At 42.1% G+C, this 20445-nt stretch overlaps 1 protein-coding gene across 8 annotated transcripts in view; it reads right to left on the bottom strand.

Moving 5' to 3' along the window:
• Window positions 1-16950, bottom strand: part of AKAP13 (A-kinase anchoring protein 13) — a 281857-nt gene extending 264907 nt beyond the window's left edge. For 7 of the 8 annotated variants that reach the window (XM_084801408.1, XM_084801407.1, XM_084801410.1 and 4 more), the window contains exon 1: window positions 16752-16885. The gene's annotated coding sequence lies outside the window, so the exon portion shown is untranslated. Of the gene's footprint in view, window positions 1-16751 lie in introns of all 8 variants that reach the window. The other variant, XM_084801414.1, reaches the window with a different exon arrangement.
• Window positions 16951-20445: the final 3495 nt, after the last annotated feature.

The raw sequence follows: 20445 nt of genomic DNA, 5'->3' as shown, positions 1-20445 counted from the left end.
ACGTTTTTAAAATAATGTGCTTTAAATTTGAGATTGAATATATTAATGTAATTCCTTTATCAGAGATGTTAGTGGGGCTGAAGAGGTGGCTCAGTTGTTACAAGCATAAACTGTTCTTGTGGAAGATAGAGTTCAATTCCCAGCATCCACATCTGGTGGCTCACAACTGCTTATAAATAATTCCAGCCCCACAGGATCCAATGCCCTCTTCTGAATGCCACAGGTACCTGTATTCACACATGCACAAGATACACATAATTTAAAATGAACATCCTCTAAAGAGACATTAGCATTAACTGTCATTTTTTTCCACAGAGAACATAACTGCTATGAGTATCTAAACAACGATGTGATGTAGGCACATTCACCAAAGAGTTGAAAGCAAGGGCTTAAAGAAATGTTGCACACGTGTTCATATAGCTTACAATAGCCAGTAAGTAGAAGTAACTCTAGTATATATGCATAACAAATGTGATTCCGCCTTATAAAAGAAGTACATTCTGACAAATACATACAACATAAATGAGCCTTAAAGATATCATCCAAAAGCCAGGCATGGTGGCACACGCCTTTAATCCCAGCACTTGGGAGGCAGAGGCAGGCAGATCTCCATGAGTTGGAGGCCAGCCTGGTCTACAAAGCAAGTCTAGAATAGCTACACAGAGAAACCTTGTCTTGAAAACCAAAAAAAAAAAAAAAAAAAAGATATCATGCAGTCATGCAAGGTAATTAAGCCTGCTACAAGAAGATAAATTCTACATGTTATTGATATTAAACATCTAGTTTAGTAAAATTCATTGAGACATAAAATAAATGCTATTTGTCAGTGGCTAGGGAAATAAAAAACAGGCATTTATATTTTAAAGCGTACTTTTATTTCTACTGGATAAAAACTTACAGCCAATGGTGATAGTTATACAAAGACACAAAAATAAGTAATGCTAATACACGTCACACTTAAAACAGTACAACAGGGCTTGTTGTTCCTTGGCAACAAAGTTCAAACCCCAGCATCCACGTCAGGCAGCTCACAGCCACCTGAACTCTGGCTCTTGTGGCCCTTATGTCCTTTTCTGGCCTCCACATGGCTTATTCTGACATAGACACAAACATAAATTACTTTTTGTTTTTTTGTTTGTTTTTGTTTTTCGAGACAGGGTTTCTCTGTGTAGTCTTGGCTGTCCTGTACTCGCTTTGTAGACTAGGCTGGTCTCGAACTCACAGCAATCCACCTGCCTCTCATAAATTACTTTTTAAAAAATGAAACAACTGGTTAAAATAGTAGGTTTTATGCTCTATGTATTTTACCCCAACTAAATTTCTTCCAAGTTTTAAAAATACAAACTAGGCTACAGTTCAACAGAAACTGATGCTGGAAACTTCCAAACACTATGGACAATGACCCTATCTCACTTCCCTCTACCTACTCCAAGTTTCGCCCATTGACTCTCTAAATAGCCAGATCTGATTCTCTTTCATCTTCCCAGGATTCTGGCTCTCATAATCCCTGCCCTAAACTAATACAATGGACTCCTGAGTGTCCCTCCAAGGCAAGTGCTTTTTTTTTCTTTCCACAGCTGTCACTACTCATGATCCTCCCCAAATGAGCTGCCATCCCTTTTGTTCAGGAGGACAAATTAATTCTCTAACACAACATGTAAGACACTCACACTCACCCCAGCTTGACTTGCTGGCCTATGTTTGTGTCCATGTCCTAACCAAACTAAATAACTCAAATACACCTCACTGCCCACTTGGAACACATTATGTTTTCTGATGTTTGTTCTTTGTTCACACTGCATAGCTTCAAGACCATTCCTTCTCTTGCCGACTCAAGCCTAACAAAACCCTAGTTATGCTGCAGCTCCAGCACAATCCTTCCTCCATTACCAGTGTGCCTCAGAATTCAGATAGTACAAACCCAGGCCCAGAACAGCACTACACCGTAACTTTTATCTCTGTTGGCATACCCAAAACTTCATTTCTAGTGGCCTGGCACGTACTCATTCTGTTCAGACATATTCTTCAATAAGCTTATGGAACTTGTGCTTAGGATTTACATAAAACTTAATTAGTTCCATTCTAACCTATTTTTCCTACAAGTATCTATGTTCTGTTTACAGAAAATGATATGCAATCTAATGACATTTACGAAATTAAGAAACAAAGTAGCCAACAAGTTATTGAGCCTTCCTGTCTCCCATAATAAAAATGCAAATGTGGTTACAGAATTGCCCAACAGAAATGGGAACTGCAGTAGTCCTGCAGTGCAGTGCCATCTTTTATACCTTCCAATCCACTACACAATCATCTACACTAAAATTTCCCCCAAACCTCAGATAAAGTGCTTACTAAGCACATATTGTGTACCCAGCAACCAGCACCGTGTATAGTGGGTGTCACTTTTACCACTTTACACACAGGGAAGCTGAAGCTCAAAAGGCCACAAAGGGGGTGAAAAAGAACAAGACTGACACTCACAATCATGAAACACACCATAGCACAGTACTTTCAGCCATGGTTCCTTCACTACGGATGTGATGTATAGTTACAGAAGCAAAAGGAGCCAGGCTAGTGACACACAACTTTAATCCCAGCACTCAGGAAGAAGTCGGCAGAATGTACTCACAAACACATTCAAAACGAATAAAAATATTATTTTAAATATTCAAGATTTGTAAAGTATGAATGCTTCGCCTGAACAATTGTATGTGTACCATGTGCATGCCAGCACCTGCAGAGGTACTCCTAAATCTCCTAAAAGTGGAGTTACCAAATTTTTTTGGACCATACGACACACTTTCCTCCCAAAAGTGGGATGGTGGAATTAGGGTACGTCTTATGTCCAATTGCTGTTTTTACTGTTTTTCTTGTTTCACTCCACTAAAAACTGGGTGTGTCTTATGGTCAGATGCATCTTATAGTCCAAAAAACATGGCACATATGGTTGTGAGCCCTCGTGTGGATGCTGAGGAACCAAGCCCAGGTCTTTTACAAGAACCATAAACACTCTTAAGTCACACTCTTAGGCTACACGTATTTTACATGTTTTGCTTTTCCAATTTTAAAATTAAATGTAGAAAGTTAGAGTAACTCTAAAAACCAATGTATTCTAGAGAAACTAAAATAAACAACATCAATTTTTAAAAATAAAAAAAAATATACAGGATCTCTTCATTTACTGCTGATTTCCAATAATATGGCAGTTCTAGAGATGGGCATGGTAGCACACACCTATAAACCTAACACTGGGAAGCTAAGGCAAGAGGATCATTCAACTTAAGATCAGCCTGAGATAAAAAACAAAACTCGCCGGGCGTGGTGGCGCACACCTGTAATCCCAGCACTCAGGAGGCAGAGGCAGGCGGATCACTGTGAGTTCGAGGCCAGCCTGGTCTACAAAGTGAGTCCAGGACAGCCAAGGCTAACACAGAGAGACCCTGTCTCGAAAAACCAAAAAAAAAAAAAAAAAAAAAAAAGCAAGACTCTTCAAACAGCAAAAAGTAAAAACACCAGTTTACTCTCTTAAAAGTTATTTTAAAAATGGGAAATAGGTATTCATGACTACCAGTGAAAGTGTGAACGACAGACAGATGCTTTCTATAGACAACTTGGCACTATCTATCGACAGCTGCTGACATGTGAACCGCTTTGTCCTTGCAATTCTGTTACTGTGAGATGACATAATCAAGGATGCACATATATGTAAGATTCCACCACAGCAATGTCTTTAAGCAGCAAAAAGGAAGAAGGGAGCAACACAGCAAGGGAAGACAGAGAAATACAATATAAATATTCAAATAAGATAATTAGTGACCTAAGGATAAATCTAATTCCAAATAATGAAATAGCATATAGCCATTAAGTTCATTATGCCACATAGCTAACAGCATATAAGCCCATATTTGTGAAATGTTTTATAATCTGTTGGCGCCAACTACGTAAGTCACATTCAGTTTACATACAATTACATAGATATACATTGCAAGTACCCTCTACTAATGTTCAAGTTCGAAAATAGAAACAACAAATTACACTAGAATTTTCCCCTACATAATGTCATTTATTCCTCAGTGTGACTTCTCTGTGTTAAATCCAAATCCTGAATTTCTAGATGAACTGCACATTACTGGAGTGATGAAAACCCAGTATCTTTCATGAGGCAGAAGACCTATCTAATGACCCTCGCTTAAGAGACTGTAAGGCAGAAAACAGCCCATAAAAATAAGTCTACTGGAAAAAGCAAAGTTACATAAGGCTATCCCAAAAATCATAGCTCACACTGGATATCCTTTTCGCTCAAGTATTTCAATTCCTCTTAGACTGAAGCATAAAGAGTTTGGGTTCTGTAATCAGAGCCTCATTAGGTTAAGTCCCAACGCTGAGCAAGCTATGTAGCATTTCTGAGCATGACTCCTTATCCATAAAATACGGTAAGCAGCCCCACCCTCTTAAAGTGAAGAACACATGGGCTGAGCTTAGGACATCACTTCTTTAAATGTCGTCGCACAGCAATGAAGAGTCTAAATCTTACAGCTGTTATTTTAGTGAACTTGCCCCTGGCCATTTCAACAGCCATCAAGCTGAGGGGAAAATATCATTTTTCTTCTGGTCATATTTGGGTCCCGAGGCATTTCACAGAGGAATCATTACTTTTATTTGCACTCAGGAAGGGACTGTCTCCATTTAAGAGTACATATCCTAGGAAGCTAACTAGTAAAGTGGTAAGCATTACACTGCCACAGCACTTGGGCAAAGCAGCCAAATAATACTTTATCAGGGTCAGGGCAGGGAACTGTGGTACTTCACAGAACTCGCGGGCTAGGATGCAATGTGTCGAACAGGGACCACAAACAACAGTCTACCCGTTGTTCTTGGGGCTTCAAGTAAAAGCTTTTTGGATGATGGTGTGAATTAAAAAGCATGAAAAAATAGTCAGCATAGCCGGGTGTGGTGGCGCACGCCTTTAATCCCAGCACTCGGGAGGCAGAGGCAGGTGGATCACTGTGAGGTCGAGGCCAGCCTGGTCTACAAAGCAAGTCCAGGACAGCCAAGGCTACACAGAGAAACCCTATCTCGAAAAAACAAAAAACAAACAAACAAACAAAAACCCACAAAAGAAAAAAGTAGTCAGCATTTTATATTCACTACCAAATAAATTATGAATCACAAAACTTACAGTAGTCAGTTGCTCTTTTAAAACAAGTAAAAATAAAAATAAGGTGTTTTCTTCATAAAAATCAAAGTGGGAATGCACTGTATGAAGAAAATAATCCCTAAGGGGGAAAAGATAACTAAATTTTATGTGGAGAATAAAAGAAGAAGAAAAAATAAAAAGACTGACATAAAACCAAAGATAATTTTATTGAAATCAAAACATTCTTATGCTGATATTTAAGAGAAACAATCTGAGAGAGAAAAAAAGTATGTGACATAAGGGAGAACCTAAAACCAGCTCAGATCAGTAGGTTGTACAGCTTTAAGTTTTCATGTCTGACTTGACGCAGACCTCTCATCTCATACAAAGGTGTTCAACAGGCTTACGGCCTTACTTATGTAACTGATCTGTCATCTGCATTGACAAGGTAGCTGTCTTATTAGTGCCCTGCAAACAGATCATGTCACACTTCTAAAAAGATATTGATGAGTGTATAGAATTATATGTGAGATACTATTTAAAACTCACTATTGAAAATTAGTAAAATTGCGGCTGGAGCAATTGCTCAACAGTTAATGACACTGACTGCTCTCCCAGAGGTCCTGGGTTCAATTCCAGCACCTACATGGTAGCTTACTCCAGTCCCGGGGCCTCTTCTGAACTCTGGGGGCCCTGCAGTTAAGTGGTGAATAGACATACAATCAAAATGCACAAAATAACAAAATAAAAGAAAAAATGTAAACCAAATATGGTAGCCCACAGCATTAATCCTAGCACTCAGGAGGCAGAAGGAGGATATCTCTAAGTCTAAAGCCAGCCTGGTCTGAACAGTGAGTTTCAAGCAAGGAAAGGCTCTGTCTCAAAATAAATTTGCAAATAAATAAATAAATAAATAAAATACCCAATTATAGGGGTGCATGCTTCAATCATAGCACCTACAAGTCAGGAGCTCAAATCTCTGCATTTAAGGCCAACATGGCCTACACAGTAAGTTCCAGGTCAGCTAAGACTACTCTTTGACTTGACGTCTTTTTTTTTTTTAAGCAAAAAAAAAAAAAACAAGACAAACAAACAAACCAAAGGACCAAACATGCCTGGCCACAGAGCTCAGAGCACTCATTGCTATTGCAGAGGGCCAGAGTTCAGTCTCCAACATCTACATGGTGGCTTAGTCATCTGTAACTCGTCTAAAACTCCCGTTCCAGGGAATCCGATGCCTTTTTTTGGACTTCTGTGGCCGCCAGGCATTCATGTGGAGTGTATTCATACATAAAGGCAAACACTTGTATGCACAAAGTGAAAGTTTTAAAATAAAATAAAAATAATAAAATTTGGGCTGGTAAGAAGGTTCAGCAGGCCAAAGTGATGCTTGCCATCAAAGATGACAACCTTGAGTTTGCACCACAGTACCTAGGTAAGAAAGAACTGATTTTAGCCGGGCATGGTGGCACACGCCTTTAATCCCAGCACTCGGGAGGCAGAGGCAGGCGGATCCCTGTGAGTTCAAGGCCAGCCTGGTCTACAAAGTGAGTCCAGGACGGCCAAGCCTACACAGAGAAACCCTGTCTTGAAAAACCAAAAAAAAAAAAAAAAAAAAAAAGAAAGAACTGATTTCTTCAAGTGGTCCCGAGACAAGCAAGCACTGACATATATGATAGACCAGTAAGAATTAGGGCTAGTCATATGGTTTAGTAGGTTGAGATGTTTGCCATTAAACCTTAATCCCTGGGACTCATATAGAAAACAGACTCTCACAAATTGTCCTCTGACTTCCATACACACATTGTGGCATATATGTATGGATGTGCAGGGGCACACAGAGATAATAAAACATAAATTTAAAAACTAGTAACTGATACACAATTTGCTTGAGGTAGGAACTCAAACTGCATCAGCTATCTACATCAACTGGCTTGGAGGATGCAGGTGGTGGACAGGAGGCTCTCCACTTGGCTGTAGAGTCAGTCACTAAGACTACAAATACCTACAACTATACTGAGCTATCAAGTGTGTTCCAGGAATCTGACCTCAAAAGAAGCCTACACACTATGCACTTCCACCAACTGAGCTATCTTCCTGGCCCTAGGGCCATGCTTATCTAGTACCAACAAGAACAGATCCATATTCATGATAAAATTTTAAATAAATATGCATGCCAAGATCTCAGAATTTTTCTCCTTTCTGTGCATCAGGTATTAAAGTTTTCCTGGCAAGATTATCTGGACAAAGATTCACAGGTACCTCTGAATGCTGAGGCTATAAACAATGATGCAAAGGATGCCCTGCCTTAGGAAAACAATGAGACACAATATTTACTACATTGTATATGAAGAAGGAAATAATGCTTTAAAGTATAGTGATAACAGTTAATTATGTATTCCAAACAAGGTAGGAAGTCACCAAAACTTAAACTGGTTCTCAGCAATATGAATTATTCTCTGTAAGTTCTATATCCTCCTCTGGCCACCGCCCCAGCACTAAACAAAAGTTAAGCCAGGAGAGCGTGACAGTGTGCTTGCAAAGAGAAAACCATGTGCCTAGAAGTAGATTTTAGAGGCAGTTTCTCTTTGAAACACTTTTTCCTACTAAGAACAAGATCCTAATACACCACGGTGGTGGCGGAGGTGGCAGTAAAACGGACCATATCAAACAGAACTATCTTTTTGTATTTATTTCTAGCCCAAAACAAAGCTACATCTTGTGCCTGTCATAAATCTACCGTATCTGTCTATTCCAGGTGACCATGACTATAAAACATAGCTCTGACGTCTAACAGTACTCCATGTGAACACACAGCACCTACCCCTCAAACAGAACCTCTTAATAATGAGCAAACATACAACAAAATCAGAAGGAAATAAGCAAACACCTAGAGCAAGGTGCTTCTACAGAACTCAGCCAAGTGTTCTTTACTCCTTAAGCATACTTGGTATCCTTCTGTACAAAGAACCCCTAAATCCTTCAAAAGACAGGTGAATGAATGACACAGACTCTCCAAAGAATCAAAAGAGAAGTGTTATCCTGTGTCTCACCTGCCAACTGAGGAAATATAATCTGATACATTCAGTGTTATAGAGAAAAACAATAGGGTTTTTTCACTATTAAAACCTGAGTCACTGGCAAATAGTTTCACAACTGGGTGTGGCAGCTCACACCTAAATACCAGTGCTGTGCTCTCAAAGCTGAAGAGGACTACGTGGAGTTCCAGGGCAGCCTAGGCTATATAAGTGAGCTCCAGGCAAGCTACAAAGTGAAAGCTTGTCTCAAAATAATTAAATTAAAATAAATTAAACAAGCGATTTCACAGAACAAAGTAACATAAGAACGGAAGAAAAGCACTGGTCATGCAGGTTACACAACTAATGTGACAGGAACACTGCACAACTGCGAGTCGTATCCCTTTCCACTGAACAGCCTGGTCAAATAGGAGCCATTTTACCGGAGTGAAGCTAGTCGTGAGGAAGCTAGTAAAGATGATCCCTCCCCAAATTATCATGTATTACCATGTATTGTCATTTTCCAGAGTCTACGTCTTTCAAAATGCTCATAGGAATGAATTAAGAGAATTCTCACTTACAGGGCCTACACAAAAGTTGAGCTGAAAGTGAATTATCCATGTCTTTTTCCAAACTTTCTACCCAATGTTCTTTCTCCCAATCCATATAATTCTACTCTTGCATTAACCAGAAGTTATATACCCCAAAAATCATGCTGGACCAAAAGCTAGGGGAATGAGGAGAGCTATCTCCACATGAGTTTTTCTTCTTTACCCCCTACACTTCAGTACTGCTAAAATGAGCTTTAAAAACTGGTTTTCCAACTTCTAGTACGTAAGTTAACTAATTAAACGTTTATAAAACACTTTGAAGATGTGAGCAAGCGTGTGAACGTTAATTATTGGCTCCCATCCACAACGGTCACTGTATATGAGAAAAAAATAAACTAATGGCAAGCTCTTGCTACTTTCCAGGCACAAACATTAAAGCCTAGCATGTTTTTAAGAATTCCAGGAAAACTTTTAAGAGTAGACCACAAATGATTTCTTAAAACAAGAACAAGTTGGAATTTTAAGCTGACTACTTTGGATATAATTGTATCAGGATGGAAAAAAAATGTGGCTTATAGCATATACAACAAAACTAGAGTATATCAAAAGTCCTAGATGAAAGTCATAGTTCACGTACTTGGAAGAAAACCAAGTCTGTGAATGGGGGGATTATCTACCTTATATAATATAAAGAGTTAAGTAAATGAACACATAAGAGACATTCAAGTTCCTTTCTTTCCTTTACTGACCTATTTAAAACAATTGGGAAAGATGGCTCCAGAGTGGCCTACGCTCTCAGCATGTATGCAGCACCACTTTGGAAGGAAGGCCCAGACAAAAGTTTTGGCCATTCCTATCCACTGATCTATGCATGCCTTTAATCCTCAAAAGGAGAAAGTATCTTAACCAGGCCCAAAGCTTCATGTGACCAAGTAAACATTTACACTCGTGTGACCAAATAAACATTTACACTATTCCTCAACTCCTGTCGCCACAGTGTTTTCCTAAGTAACTCGGAGGAGAACTCCTTTGTATTCTGAGTCTAGCTCTCCTGTTGAGGGAACCTAGGGGGAAATTTCAAAATCTTCTTCAGCTTCTCAAAAGTAACAAATTACTTCCATGCAATGCCACAATCCACTTCTGAAAAGCACCTACCTGACAAGACTCAATAGTGAGACCAAGGAGAGATGTCCTTATATACACAAAGCACCCAAGTCATTCTGAGATTTTGTAAGGGATCTATGGATAATAGAAAATGTTAGGTTTACAAAAAGTCTCTCAAATATCTACCACATTTACCACAGCCATCAGCTGGAAAAAAGAGTACATCTAAAAAGCAAAGCTAATGTTGATGTAGTTCAGATTCTAAAACAACCCAAAAGCTCATCAAGTTTCTGTTAATTTCACAATATAAAACAATGTTTGTTATAAATCCCACAGTGTTTTCTTCTGAAAATGCAAATTTTTCTCAACTGTGGGATCTTGTAAAATAAAAAGATTAGTTATATATTCTCTTAATCCAAGAGGGAAGAACCAGGGCACATTGAAAACTACACTTAAGTAAAACCAACCCCCAATGGTGTAAATAGCTGTGTCTAACACCTGCCACCTGCAACACTGATCTGGGCTCCAAAGGCTCTACTTCTCTGGCTCTGTTCTCTGGACAGTTAAATTAGGCGCCTGCCTGTAAACATAGCAGAGTATCCTTAATAGTGTCAGGGTGTCAGGGATAAGCTCTTTCCCATGGGGTGGGTCTCCGGTTGGGCCACGCATTGGTTGGACATTCCCTTAGTCTCTACTATCTTTATCTCTGCACAGCTTGTAGGCAGGGTAATTTTGGGTTGAAGGTTTTGTAGGTGGATTGGTGTTCCCCTTCCACCACTCTGAGTCCTGCCTGGCTAGAAGGTAGCTGCTTCAGTCTCCATGTTCAGAAAGACACATATGGCATATACTCATTTATAAGTAGATGTTAGCCATATATTACAGGATAACCATACTACAATTCACAGACCAAAGCAGCTAAGTAACAAGGAGGACCCCAGGGAGGCCCTCCTTGAATCTCACTCAGATGCGGAAATAGAATACACAGTCCAAGTGGGTGCAGAGAGGGAACTGGGTAGGAGAGGGTGCAAGGAGGGAAATGAGGGGGTTGTCAGATGTGGGGAAAGTGGGAAGGAGAAGGGAGAGGGCTTGGAGATAAAAGGGAAAGCGAGAGTGGGAGCATCACTGAGACAAGCTTACCTTCAACAGGGCAGGCTACAGGGAGGATATGGGATGTCTCTAGCTGAGCCTCCTAACAGCAAGGAGACATATGGGAGAAAAACATGGGAAACTAAGGAGACATAATAACAACGTACTGAGTGAAGCTTCATTTGTCCCTAGCTCAAATCTGTGTGCAGGGTGAACATCTATACGGGCGACCTCGTGCTGGCACGCACACCTATGGAGGGCAGGTGGGTGTCAGCTGTCCTCCTCTTATCGCTCTCCACTCACAGACTGGCTGGGAAGCCTCGGGACCTTCCTGTTCGCAGCTCCCAGCCTTTGCATTACAGACACAGTGCCCATGCCTGGACTTCAAGCTTACCACATTAATCACTTTACCCACAGAACCATTACCCAGGCCCTCAATATTTTTTTTCAAATGAATGCTAATAAAAAAAAATCAAATATATGTTAGAAAATACAGTACTGTTCAAATTAGATGTGAATAGCTGGGTTTTGTTAGGTATAATCAAGGCCAAACCTACTTGTATAGAAGTCTCTGTTACCGCTCTAAGCTGTAACTATAGCTCCAAAGCTACCACAGACAGCATGGGTGTGGCTGCATCTCACTAAAACCTTATTTACAAAAACAGGCAGCAGGCCAGAGAAGACAACACCACAGTGCCAAAAAACAGAATACCCAAGGGGTTGCCTACATAAGGTAGGCAGGAAATGAGCATTAAAGAGACTGGCCAAAAGGATGACAGGCATAGCCATCTTGCAAATGGCAGAAATGCTCTGTTTTGACCCTGTTGAGTTATAAGCAAGGACGCTTTATCCTAAACTCGCTAAACTCTATGACCTTAAAATGGGTGTGCCTTACTGCATTCTGTAATAACCACAACAAACTTGATTGGCTTTTAAAATGTACTTGAAATTTTCATATGACAGTATCAATGATATGGACAAGCCTGACCTCTGAGCCGTTATAATCAATTCACCTTAACATAAATTAGCTAGCTACATGGCCACTGACAAGTAACTTTAGGAACTTTTTCTTCTCCTAAAAATAGGTTAGTAACTTCATTCTCAAGTTTCTTTTGTTTTCCCCGAGGGGGGTGTTGATAACTAAATAATGAATGTAGGTTAAATGAAGTGCATCAAGGAACAGAAAACTGATTAAACAAATTTTAAATTTTAAGTATGAAAATGATAGTAAAGAACAGTGGCCACACTGGCCTCCTTTGTCGCCTGATTAAGTATTCTGACACTCCATGTCCACGGTTTACCTTGGCCTCACCTGACATCAAGCGCTGGCATCCGAGGTCAGGTGCTGAGTGGACAGCAATTGACATCTAACAATAAGCACTCTGAACCAGAAATACTCCGTGATAAATAAAAGAAAACGTGAAAAGAGCCAGACAAGGGCTGAAAAAAGGTCAGCTTTCCCAACCAAGAGGAAGGGTAGGCGCCATATAATACTTTAGTTGCTTTCCTGGAGAAGTAATAGCAAAGCTAGTGGCAGGCTCCCCTGTGGGGCTAGGATTTACATTTTATCCATACCAGGAGCCAATCAATGAAACCGCAGCACCACACAGTATGGTGCTTTCTGGCATGTGTTTCTCACATTGGTAGCATTTAGTTGACAGGGAAGCACTGGGGGGAAGGGAGCAAGAAGCAAAGATATTAAGTCTGAGAAAGATAAAAAGGCTTGCTGAAGATCAGACAGACGATAAATGGCAATGTGAGATTGTGGCTGCACACCATGTGCTTTTAGTAGAGATGACACAAGAGAACCATCTTGGGGGTTCTTCAAAAACTCAGCCTTTAACTTCTAGGGTCATTTCCCTATGCTGACATCAAAAAGACCAATTGATGGCAATGTGCCACAGTAACTAATTCCTAACCTTTCAAGAAGAACAATTCATTATTTTGGGTGGGAGAAACTAATTTTATGACCAAGAGTAGGCCTACGATCAGAAAATAACAATTTCTCCAAGAAGCCTTCATGACATAAAGAGTAAACACCTCACACCTTTTCCCTTTTTTTCACTCACCATCCATATCATACAAACTTCCCATGATACAGCTCTGAAGAGGTAAAAGAAAAAAGCATCCCCCACTTCCCAACACAGAAATCAGACAATCACAGTATTTCAGTACTGGATCTGCTAGTCCAACAATCACAGCAAAGACTGATAAAAAATGAGTTTGATCTACTTACAATAATCCAGTCAACAGAAAGGTGGACTATAAAACTATAAATTTGAGGACACGTACATGAAATAAACTTCTCCCTACAAACAGCTTCCTTCTCTCTTCCCGAAGCTGGGCAGAACACACAACACAATGTCAATCACTTCCATATGAATATCCATCCTTATGAGCAATAACTATAGCTCAGGACTGTTGGAATGTACTTAAAAGTTAACTTTAAGAGAAGCAACCATCAGCCAGGCTATGGTGGAGCATGCCTTTAATCCCAGCACTTGGGAGGCAGAAACAGGTGGATCTCTTTGAGTTCAAGGCCAGCCTGGACGACAGAGTGAATTCCAGGACAGCCAGAGCTGTTACACAGAGAAACCCTGTCTTGAAAAACCAGAGAGAGAGAGAGAGAGAGAGAGAGAGAGAGAGAGAAGAGCAAGCATCAAAAGCCAAGCTTGCCCAGGTAGTTTGATCAGGAATATTTATACCCACAATCTTTAAGTTTGATCAGGTAAACAGTTCTAAAACATATCTACTCCATTTGGCATTTTAAACATTCTAAACTTAGTTGGTACAACTGACTTTAGCCACGACTTTCTTCTGTAAATAGAGGCACTTGAAAAGGCAGGTGAGTGGTGTGTTTAACTCCTGAACTGTGTGTTATGCTAACACTGTCGAGTTCTATCTTGAGCAAACCTGAAAAATGTCATAAAGCCATACATACAATTTTCAAGACCAAAGTAGAATAAAGGAAAAGTTAAGCTAACTATAGCTTAGATAGGCAGTGGTCTGAATGAGAATAGATTTGTTATGCATGGTCACCAGCAAGTGCGGCGTGCATTTAAATGATGCTGGAGAGTATGACACTGTGGGTGGGCTTTAATGTTTCAGAAGTCCAAGCCAGGACTAGATGATCTCTTTCTGCTTCCTGAGGCTCCAGATGTAGAGCTCTCAGCTACCTCTCCAGCACCATGTCTGCCTACATGCTCCCTGCCATGATGACAATGGACTAAACCTCTGAAACCCCAAATAAATATCTTCCTTTATGAGAGTTGCCATGGTCATGGTGTCTTCACTACGACAGACCACTGACTAAGACAGACACATTGCTAGTACTGAAAGCCATCCATCTCTTGTCATTTCCCAAGCTATACAGCTCTAAGATTTCCTCCCAGGCCAACAGGTGATGAAAACAGTATCATTTCTCTCATCCTTCCGTTCAAATGACATCTTTTAATTTTTACACTCATTTGTGTGTTTAGAGTTGGGTGGGGGTTAAAGTGTCACAGTGTTGATGTGGAGGTAAGAGGACAACTTTCAGGAGTTGGTTCTTTCCTCTTATGTGGGGTTCTGGGGCCTGAACTTGGGTCATCAGGCTTGGTGGCATGTGCCTTTACCCACTGAGCCATCTTCTGTCCAGAAGCATCATTTTAAAACCACTTTTTAAAGTCATGTATAACATATCAAAACTATCATTTTAGCCACCAAGAAGCAGCCCCACCTCCACAATACTGGACAGTGTTCTAAGCCCCTCACACCATTTTCATGCACTCCTAAGAACATGTAAGGTTACTACCCCTTAGAAGGAAAGTTACAAGCTGGGGGGAGGGGATGAAGTGCAATGCTCAAGGCTTCAAAACCAGTCAAAGAAAGGGTAAGGGTCTGAACTCAAATTTACTTAACTACAAAAAAGTGAGTTTCTTCTGCATTATGCTACCTCCCTAAGTTTCACAATAAAGGGGAGGGAAGAGCTATGAATGCATCTGTTCAGCAGTTTAACAGTCTCAACAAGGCTAATGGATCTTCATGAGTTCAAGGCCAGCCTGGGCTACACAGTGAGACCTTATCTCAAAAAAAGAGATTTAACAAATTCTCCTAAATAAACTAAATTTCACCACAGATGTGCAAGGTTATTACCATATTGTACAAGGCCCCACAACTAATGAGTCTTTCCTGTGAACACTATCAGTTGCAAGTAAAAACTGTTTCACCAAACCAAACAAAAGCTGAATGCCAACCATGTGTACAGACTTTTCTAGAAAACAAAACATGGGTAACATGTTATCACAGTCCAGGGAAGGAAAGCAACTGGTATCCTGGTCAACCTATTTTCTAGGCAATGTTTGTTATGTTATGTAACTCCTTGATAACCTCCAACTTCTGTCACCCTCCTTCCCTCCGCCCAAAGATCATGAATCCTGAATCCCTGTGCCTTAAGAAGATTCTTCCTTGGATTTATCAGGTAAATGAAGCTGGATTTCAAGTAAACAAAAGCCAAACAAAACAGAAAACCCAAACACCATGTCTTCACATTATTCACAAAGAACACAAGGCAAAATATCATTTGCAGGAGTTTTCAAAGAAAATTTCAAGTTTAACAGATGTCAAAGAAACACAACTGAAATTAACATGAAGTGGCATGGCCACTGTGTTCCAGAAGGAATGACAGATACTTAAGCTACTTGAGAACTGAAACAGAATTTCCATCACAGCATAAGTCCAGTCAACCAAGTGCAGTGGAATGAATTCCACCCAAAACTTGAGAAGGCACGTGCTTAATGCGGTTTGTAAATCCACAAGAAACAAAGGTGTCAGAAAGTGACACTGATTTACAGTCATCTCAACTGATGGGAACTCCTTCACAAACAATGACCTTACCCTGATTTGGGCAAGCCAAAGGTTTGGTTTGGTTTGTTTCTGTTTTTTGTTTGGGGTGGGGTGGGGGGGGGAATAAGCGACTTCTGGAAATAAAAGAGATAAAGTGAAGGTAGTAACCAAAAACACAAACAAAAACAAAAAACAAAATTAAAAAAACCCCAAAACTCGTCACTCTGTATATTTACCCAAGGCAATGAACTCTCAAAATAACTTCATTATGGAGTGGAAAAGCAAAGACCGAACACTAAAATATTGCTCAATCCAATTTTCATTGTCAACTCCTGAGTTCACAGTGGGGTCTAGAAACTTAAAGTGACCCAATATTTCAGCTGAAAGGTGGGACAGAGAATATACACTTTCTAACGAGAAGAAAACCGAGTTTCCCCCCTCCCATTAATAGCTTTTTGCGTCTCACACCCTAGTTAAGTCTCGCACCCTAGTTAAGTGTCAGCGAGCCCTATATACCAAACGGAGCGATTCCCTAATTCTGAAAGTGATTGAGGCTGCACCGGGGCTCCGTGGCTGTGGAGTTGAATGCTCGGTTCCCGGAGTGGCAGCCGCGCCCCCTGTCCCCCTCAGTGGGGAAAGCGCGGAAAAACCCCCAAAGGCGGCGGGGGCGCGCAGTGTTTACCCTGCTCGACTGCCCCGGGGACCTGCTCGCTCCCGTGGCCGCAGACTCTGTCGGAGCGGCGCGCCCCACCGAGCAGCCGTCGCTCAGACGAGAGCCGCAGCAGGCGCCACAGAAGCGGGCAACAGGGGAACGTGGGTCCGAGGAGGCCCGACCGCCGGTCGCGCCACCCACCCCCTGGCCGCGGAGGCTTCAGAGGAGGGTCTGCCACCCGCGTCGCGCCCGCGCGCCCCCGCGCCCCGCAGCCCGCGCGCGCGGCCGAAGGCAGCCGAGGGGGAGGGGCGGCTGCGCGCGCGCCCCCTCCTCAGACGCCCAAACTTCCCTCAACTCCCGCAACTAAGTTGCGCTCTCACCGTGCGGCTCCCGGGGCTCCCCCGCGGGCCGAGCCGGAGCAGCTCCGCACGTTGGCCGCGGAGAAAGACAATAGGCGGCCGCTCCCTCGGCGGCGGCTGTAGCTGCTGGAGCAAGGAACAAGCACGGCGGTCTCGACCGAGCCCAAACGCTTAGCTGAGGCTGCTCTGGCTCCGCGACCGCCCTGCACAGAGGCCCGCCCACCGGCGCATGCGCCGCCTGCGGACCGGGAGTGGGCGGGGCAACCTGGCAAGCTTAGGAATTTCGATTGGACCACTCAACTGCCCATCACGTTCAGTGAGACCAATAGGAAGTCTTTCTGACAGTCGGCTCCGGTTGCTAAGGAACGATGAGGTTGACCGCCGCGGCTGCCAGGCGGCAAAGTGATCAAAGTCGGGTAGCTGGCAGCAGCTGTTGGGGAAATGCCCACCCACCTATCCGCCCCATCTCCGGAAGCCGCCCTTCCTCCGTGCGCCTGGTGCCTACCTAAGTCGGAGCACTAACCACACTTTGACAAAATTTACTCGTTTCACTTCCAGCCAAGAAATGGGAGTCTTCTTAAGAGTCCAAGGTGGAGCCACACTAGATATTCAACAAGTGTGTTGGGTGGGTGCACGGTCCATTGGCAGGATGAAGATTGTCGCAGCGTATCCTGTGACTTTGAGCTACTCAATCACACAAAATCATCGCCTTCAAAGGCTATGACTTCATGTTGCCATAGACTTCAGAAATAATCTAGTGACTTGTGAGAAACGAAGTATGGATATGTGCCAATAATGACCCAAGAGATTATACTAATTGGTACAAGAAGAAACTTCTTTTTGATAGTTACATATTGTAATGTGTTATTAAGAAAAAACACGTCTATCATGCCGAACAATTTTGACAGATGTTATTTCTTTGGTCAATAGAAAGTTGGGGTGGGAAAGGTCAGGGAGTATAAATGTTAAGTAAGAAGTGTAACGTTTTCTGTGCAGCTCAATATTAATTTATACTGGAAATAAGAGAGGTGATTTCCTAGAGGGAGAGCGGTATCGACTGGGAAGGAACAGGACAGAATTCCTGGAGCACTGGCTCTGTATTTTGATTTATGTGGTAAAAACATATGAATATGAAAATACCATGCAGCTGCATCCCCATGATGAATGTCCCTTTGGGGCACGGGGCTTCTGAGAGCTATTATCAGTTGATTGCTGCCAGACAAAGGAGAGTCGGTTTCCTTTAAGGACTGGATCCCCAGGGCTGGAGAGATAGCTCAGGGGTTAAGAGCACTGCCTAGCACTCGGGAGGCAGAGGTAGGTGGATCACTGTGAGTTCGAGGCCAGCCTGGTCTACAAAGTGAGTCCAGGATGGCCAAGGCTACACAGAGAGACCCAGTCTCGAAAAACCAAAAAAAGAAAAAAGAAAGAAAAAAAGAAACACAAAAATAGAAATCAGACAATCAAATCACAAGCCCCTTCCCCCAAAATAAAACAAAGCAAAATGAAACAAAGACTCCACAAAGATGCAGTTGAGTTCATTTTATGTTGGCCAATTACTCCTGGGCATGGGCCTGGCCTGAAGATGATTGACATACCCACTGAGACTGCACTGGAGAAAACTGATGGCCCTCCTTCGCCACTGCATATTAATTGTGTATAGCTCCTTGCTTAGGGGTGGCAGCCCATGACCACTTCCCCCTCTCAGTGCTGGCACTCCTTCTGCCTTGAACCCTTGCAAATCTTGTGTCTGCCTAAGCACATGGGAACATCAGCCCGACTGTGTCTGGAAGTCATTGTTTTCTTGAAATCATCCATCACCTCTGGCTCTTAACAATCTTCCTGCCTCCTCTTCCTCATACTTCCCTGAGCCTTGAGTGGAGAGGAGTGATCAAAACGTCCCACTTAGGACTGAATGTTCCAATGCCTGCCACCCTCTACACACTGTGTGCGTGTGGGTCTCTGTGTCAACCCCCATATATTACTACAAGAAGCTTTTCTGACGTGGATTGAGCAAGGCACTTATCTATGGGTATAGCCATACCATTAAGAGTCATCGGATTGCTATGTTCCTTTAGCACAATATTAATAGTGATTTCTCCCCAGACCCATGTGCTATCTAGTTTCAGGCTCTTAGCCACTTTAGCAGTGTACATTGCATTCCATCTCATGGAACCACAAAGTGGTCAGTTACTCCCGTAACATTTGTGCTGCTATTAAGCTAGTATGTCGTGCAGTCAGGTCACTGTTGTAAGCCACAGGTTTTGTAGGTGGGTAATATTAGTAACTACTTTTCTACTCTGGTATCTTTCAGAGTACCTTCCAGTACCATGACAGCTAATCATTAAAGGCAAAGCCTCTAAACAGGCACCAGCACAACGCTTCTGAGTTTGATGACATGAGTGTTGTCTTCAGCAAACAGGGCCTTACCTGGTTGTAGAGACTAATCAGTGCTGTTGAAAATACCCTGAAGTTTGAGGGTTTTTATATGGCGCCATTGGGCAAGAACTCAACAAGATAGCACTCATCCCTGGCACTAGAGATTTTACGGGGCAGCATAAGATATCTAGTTGTCTCCTTTATTATTTGGTGGTTCCATTTAGATTCCTTTCTCTCTCTCTTTTTTTTTTTTTTGTTGTTTTGTTTTGGTTTTGTTTTTTGAGACAAGGTCTCTCTGTGTTAGTCTTGGCTGTCCTGGAGTTACTTTGTAGACCAGGCTGGCCTCGAACTTACAGAGATCCGCCTGCCTCTGCCTCCCGAGTGCTGGGATTATAGGCATGCGTCACCACGCCTGGCTTAGATTCCTTTAATACGTGTACATATTTTACGAAGCTTCTACAGTAGTAGGTTTCCACAATGGTTTTTGTTTTTGTTTTTGTTTTTCGAGACAGGGTTTGTCTGTGTAGCCTTGGCCATCCTGGACTCATTTTGTAGACCAGGCTGGCCTCGAACTCACAGCGATCCGCCTGCCTCTGCCTCCCGAGTGCTGGAATTAAAGGCGTGCGCCACCACGCCCAGCTCACAGTGTTTTTTTTAAAAGTCCTTTAGTATTACTTTGTCCCTCCCCATAGTTCCCTCTTTACTCTTCTTGTCTGTCCTGGGCTCAATTTAATCCTACAAGTTTCCCCTTCGTTTCTCCATGACAATGCACTCCATTGCCCCTTCCTTGTGAACGTCTCTCCTTCTCCCAGTTCCTTACTAGCTCCCTAACCTCTATGGTTATTTGGCTTGTAGCATACATATTAAAAGCTTCAAATCTAACATCTACATATAAGAAAAAAACACAACATTTGTCTTACCGCACTAGGGATGGTTTTTTTTCCTTAGCTCTGTCTATTTATCTGCAAATTTCATGATTTTTTTTTAAAAAAAAATAGCTGAATAATATTCCATTGTGCAAGTTTATCACATTCTCATTATCCATTCCTCAGTTGGTGGACATCTAGGCTGTTTCTAGTTTCTAGCTATTATGAATAGAGCAGCAGTGAACGTGGTTGAGCTAGTATCTCTGTAGCAGGATGCAGAATCCTTTCGGTGTAGATCCAAGAATGATATAAACCGGATCTTGAGGTAGACTGATGATTTTCAGCTTCCTGAGAAACCACCACACTGATTTCCACAGTGACTATAGAGAAGTTTGCACTCCCACCAACAATAAATAAGTGTTCCCTTTCCCCTGCATCCTTAACAGCATGTGCACTCTTTTATTGATCTTGGC

Source organism: Acomys minous (genome assembly GCF_964271855.1).
Source record: "Acomys minous genome assembly, chromosome: 2".
NCBI classification, from domain to species: Eukaryota; Metazoa; Chordata; class Mammalia; order Rodentia; family Muridae; genus Acomys; species Acomys minous.
This window is presented reverse-complemented; position numbering and strand designations above follow the sequence as displayed.